General features: G+C 32.7%; 1 long non-coding RNA gene across 1 annotated transcript; it reads left to right on the top strand.

The window, feature by feature from the left end:
* Positions 1-1,708: 1,708 nt before the first annotated feature.
* Positions 1,709-4,829, top strand: LOC127159989 (uncharacterized). Its single transcript, XR_007826619.1, has 4 exons — positions 1,709-1,795; positions 2,755-2,848; positions 3,639-3,702; positions 3,933-4,829. It is a non-coding gene; the product is annotated as an uncharacterized LOC127159989 (long non-coding RNA).
* The last annotated feature ends 732 nt before the right edge of the window (positions 4,830-5,561 follow it).

Raw genomic sequence — 5,561 nt, 5'->3', positions numbered from 1 at the left:
AAGTATAATTATAATTAATTGACTAGCCATTATTACCGTATAAAATATATTATCTGTCTCTTTCTGTGATAAAAACCGCACATCAGCTCACAAATTGAAGTTAAGCTTCATCATGGCAGGCCACAAGAAATGCAGACAGGCCGCCTGTTAGGCGCGCTACCTCAGCTGTTATGATCCATCATATAAGTGATATTTTAGATTTAGAAAGGCATTTTCCAGTCGGTAACGATTAAATGATATGAAGACAAATACAAACCTTTATTTCACCAGAAAAAACGCTGAAGACAGTCTGCTTGAAAAGTGCCGTCTAGAATCCTCCCGCTGACGATTCAAAAATCCCCGCGACAGATGACCCAACAACTGGGTTGATTTGACTCAGCAGCACTGCAGGACGGTGGGGGATGGGCAGCTTTACTGTACGTGTACAAAAATGTATTACCAAAGATATGGTTAAGAACTTTAATGGACCAAAGGGGACGTTTAAAACATTTTACTAAAAAGTAGAAAACCGAACAAAACCTATTTACTGTCCAGACCAGCTGGCATTAGAAACCAGTAAACCAAAACGAACGAAGCTCTCAGCGCACGTAAACTTGACTGTTATCGCACATTTGTCTTTTAGCCCTCAATATTGTTATGTGTATAAACAGGTTAAAAAAAACCCACATGTTATTCGTATGAATATACTGATACGAACCTTATTTATCCAAATATTACAGAGCGTGTGTGGCCTCCACCTCCACCTCGAATTCAGTCAGCCCGCGCTGCGCTACCTGAGCCTGCGCCCGAGTTGATTTGACCCAAGGAGCTGGGTTGATGCGTCTGGGTCGGGGAGGGGGTGCATTGATTCAACTCTCAGTGAAAATGACCCAAAAAATAACCCAGCGGTTGGGTTACGTAGACATACTCAAAAACTACCCAAGACTGAGAAAATAACCCCAAAAAATTACCCAAATGGCTTAACCCAACATTTGGGTAGAAAAAATAACCCAGGATTTTTTAGAGTGTACAATATAAAGTGCAGCGTTGCTTATTTTTTATTTTTATTTGTAATATATTTATTTTCCTCAGGAGAGACGCGGCGGTTCTGCGAGAGAGACAAAAGAACTGGCCAAAAGAGACACGCGTCTGCGAGAGAGACAAAACGTTTGCACTTCATTCATGTGCTGCTTTGTAATGCTTACGGTTTTGCACCTTATGAAACCTTATGAACATGAATGTGTCCTTGAAAAAAACAACATTGCTTTGATATGAGATATTATTACGTGTTCCTTTCGATAAAACAAGCTGTTTTTCATCATTTTTAATTATGTATTTTATTGCTTATGAATGATTGAACCCTTCTCTGTGGACACTATTTTATAAGTAGTGAGAGTCATAGTTCATGATTATTCGACAAACTTAATGCGGGTGCTTGATTGCGGAATATACTGATTATGGATTCGTAGACTACAGTATGTTAAGATTAGCTGAACGATGACTTGAACCACTACTACACTGTAAAAACTCCAACTTGCAAATTGTTCACTCAGTTTAAAAATGTAAGTCAAGTGGACACATTTTTAAGCAAAATGTTGAGTTTACACATAAAAACAAGTTAACTCAATGTTTACTATATTTTTCTCAATGAACACAAATAAGAAAGTTGAGCAAACTCAGTATTTTTATTTCTTCATTTGAGCGGTCAACTTGACATTATTGCGCATGCGCAAAGTGCCGTCGCTGAACTATACACGGAGTTTACTGCTTCAAACATAAACAACGATGGCAAAGGGAGTGGATGTCTTCTTTTAAGGTAAGTTCTTTCTGCCCAGATTTAATATAGAAAGTAAGCCAAATAAACTACACAGTTAGGTTTGTAAATGTTCTTTAAAGAAAGAATAAACATTGTTGAATGAAGTCTGGCGGCTAACTAGTTAGCTAGCTTTGTTTTTTCCAAGCACGATCAGCTAACGTTAGCATTTGCAAGGTATGTATACAGATATATTTTTATAGATACAGTTCAAATGTCGATTAAACGAGTATATAATTAACCAGATAGAGGTTAATTATGTGTTGTATTTCGTTGTGCTAGGCGATATAACTTACTAGTTTATCTGGCACACAGTTGTTGTTGTTTTTTTTTTTTTTTGTTTTTTTTTGTGAATCCGCGATACTGGTGCATATATGTGAAAGTGCAAGACGTGTAAGATGATAAACGTGTTTATTGACACACAACCGAAGCGTGCAGAAAATATGCGATCACAGATTCATCTCTCTGTAGCAGCTTAGTTCGCTTAAATTGTCAAATACACATAAAGTTATGTCAAAATGTGATTATTTACATAAACAATCACTTGTAGGTCTGAAATGAGAGTCAACGTCTGAGATAAAATCGCCTGTGTGTCAGTAAATTTGATCCGTGCATTAACGTTAGCCTCATAAACCTGCTGATATTTGTTCCGTTAATGTTACAAAAAAAAATAAATAAATAAATAAATAAATAAAAAGCTAAGACAACACTCACTCCTCTTGACTGAACAAATTTAGCAGCTTCAATAAGAGTCAGTTTATTCCATACAGTGAAGATATGCAGTATTTTTTTTTTATACATGTATTTTTTGTATTATTTCTGACTTATTTCTGTACTGGTAAAAACTAGTCGTTATCCAGAATTTTATTATTATTATTTTTGTTATGTTTTAAACATTTAATGTCAATATTTAGTAGGAAATATAATTTTTTTTTTTTTTTTTTTTTTTTTTTTTACTGCAGGACACAAAGCCAGAGGATGTCCACACCAAGGGTATGAAGATGAGCATCTTAACTATTACTGGAAGATGATGTTGTCATCCACTCAAACCTAAAGGTGCCTAGGATGTAGTACTAGAGACGCAGATTGTGTTGGAATATATACATGGCCTTACCACTGCTGTTGCTGTCCTCTTTGGCTTAATTTAGATCATCCAAAAAAATGAAAATTCTGTCATCATTTACTCACAGCCATGTCGATCCAAACCCATAAGACATTTGTTCATCTTTAATACACAAATGAAGATATTTTTAATGAAACCTGAGATATTTCTGTCCATTCACTGAAAAACTATTCACCTAAAATTCTGATGCTTCAAAATGTTCATAAAGAGATTGTAAAACAAATACATAAGAATCGAATGGTTTAAACAAAGTCTTCTGAAGAGACGTGATCACATTACACATCACGCATTTCACACTAAATGCTGCTCCATCTCTGCAAGTGCTGTGAGTTTGAGCCTTATATAACATGTATTAAAAAAAAAAAAAAAAACAGAAATTGTATTATATTTTAGTTTTCTATACAGTGATAGCTTAAAAGCTATGTCAATTAGCACTGCATTATAAGTACACTCTAAAAAGATGGTTCTTTAAAGGTCTATTTAGAACCGAGTTTAGGTTTTTTTTTTTTTTTTATTCCTGGCTTTAAAAAAAAAAAAAAAAAAAAAAAATTGTAACTGTCAAAACACCTCATTACTCATTTTCTGGACATCAACTATCCAGCTACACAGACTATCAACACAGTTTCAACAGGTGAAGTTCTTTCTTACAATGTCTATAAAATGTTAACTTTCATATTGTAACTTGTTTCCCATTGCCAATAATGTCTTTTTCTTTTTTTTTAGGTTCTTTTTTGTGTGACCAGCTCTGTTCGGTTAAGGATACTCTCTTCTCCACTAAGTAATAGAGGTAATGAGTTTATTCATTGTTAGATTTTTCTTAAAATTATTACTTGAGTCTATGCTTAAGTGTTAAAGCTATATAAAAACTAAGATCCCTTTAAATATTTTTTTTTTTTTTAATATTTTGAAGGGCATACTGCTTATATGTCAATTTTTGCTTATGGCCTTCATAAGCATAATTGTTTTTACATAAACACATGGACACTCTTTAACTGTAAACTCAACTGTGTATTTCAGATGCATCATATTCACAACCTCATCATCTGCAGAGAAACTGCCACTCAATCACACCACATTGATGGGCTTAAAGGCATCACAGAGGATCCTGAAGATACATTATTCCTGGAAATTTTGTCATTTATTTTCTATTTCTATTTTTACTTTCTGATGTATTTTTTTCATGTTCATTGTCAACTGTCATTTATTATTTGTATTTAGCCAATAACTGTTTTTAGAGCATTTTCATTTTTGCTTCAAGTTCATGTCAATTAAAAAAATAAAAGTACCTAACTGAAACTACATGCTGTTTTGTTTAGTTTTTGTGTGAGTGTGTAAAACCCTAATACAGGCTAAAATACATTATAGGAAAAACAAAAATGTTAATAGATAATATATGTAAATAATATTAATAAGTAAAACTAGTATCAAAGGTATAAATATACTAATATTAATGAAAATAAACTATTTTCAAATGTACTATTTTCTAAATCCTATTTCATGCATCCCTACAATTGCGTCTCTTCAGGAGACTTAAACTGCTCAATTCATATTAACTTATATATTTATTTAATTATTTATGATCTCTTTATGAACGCTTTGAAGTTTTGGGTGAACAGCCTTTCAATACAGAAGTCTCTCAAATTTCATTAAAATATTTTAATTTGTGTTGAGTGTGAACAACGGTTTAGAACAACATGGGAGTGAGTAAATGATAAATTTTCAGAATAATTTTGGTTGAATTATTCCTTTAAGTGTTGTGTTAATAGTTGAAATATTTTGCTTCTTGATCCAGTGTGTTTGTTGCATTATGGATGCGCCAAAATAATAGATGGAGCAAGATGAACGTTTAAAATGACGGTAAAGTTTAGCTTCCTTTAAATTATATAAAAGTTTTTTTTTTTGTGACTTTTGATTTAAAACTTTACTTAAGGCTGCAGAATTTTAATATTTTTAATGTTACATTTTTTCTGGCACTTAAAAAAATAATTTTTAAGTGTGTGTTTTTTGTTTAAGAGTGTTTTTATTGTAAATAGTCACATCCTAGTTACATCATAGTTTGAGTGGAGAAAAGCTAAATTGTGTTCATTTTGCAGAATGCCAATAAATACTTTCTGTAATGATGACAAAATCTTGTTTGTGTTATATTTACAGTATTGTTCATACTGCATGCATTTGTATTCTTAAAGGATGTGGAGGAGCATACAATGTGGCTTAGAGTCTGGATGTAAGATTTAAAGTTATACATTTAAATAGTAAAAAATGCAGTTGAGTTGGCTTAAAATACTAAAGCAACCGGCTGGGCAAAGCTTTTTGAGGTTACTGAACTTCAAGCAAAAATTACTGGCACAACTTAGTTCTTGAAGTTCAGTAAACTCAAAAAAGCTTTGCAGCTGGTTACCTTAATATTTTAAGTTGAGTCAACTTAACAATTTAAGTTAATCTGCTGCAAAGCATTTTTGAGTTTACTGAACTTCAAGAACTAAGTTGTGCCAACTCTGACTGGTAGTTCACTCAACTTCACTGAAGTTCACTGAACTTTTATATATGAGTTGGCACAACTTCCCTCCTTTAAAGTTGAGTAAACTCAAAATTGCTGTGCAGCAAATTAACTTAATTTTTTAAGTTAACTCAACTTTTTATTTTTTA

This window comes from Labeo rohita, unplaced genomic scaffold, assembly GCF_022985175.1.
Source record: "Labeo rohita strain BAU-BD-2019 unplaced genomic scaffold, IGBB_LRoh.1.0 scaffold_2727, whole genome shotgun sequence".
NCBI classification, from domain to species: Eukaryota; Metazoa; Chordata; class Actinopteri; order Cypriniformes; family Cyprinidae; genus Labeo; species Labeo rohita.
The sequence above is the reverse complement of the archived record's forward strand: the minus strand, read 5'-3'. Positions and strand labels throughout refer to the sequence as shown.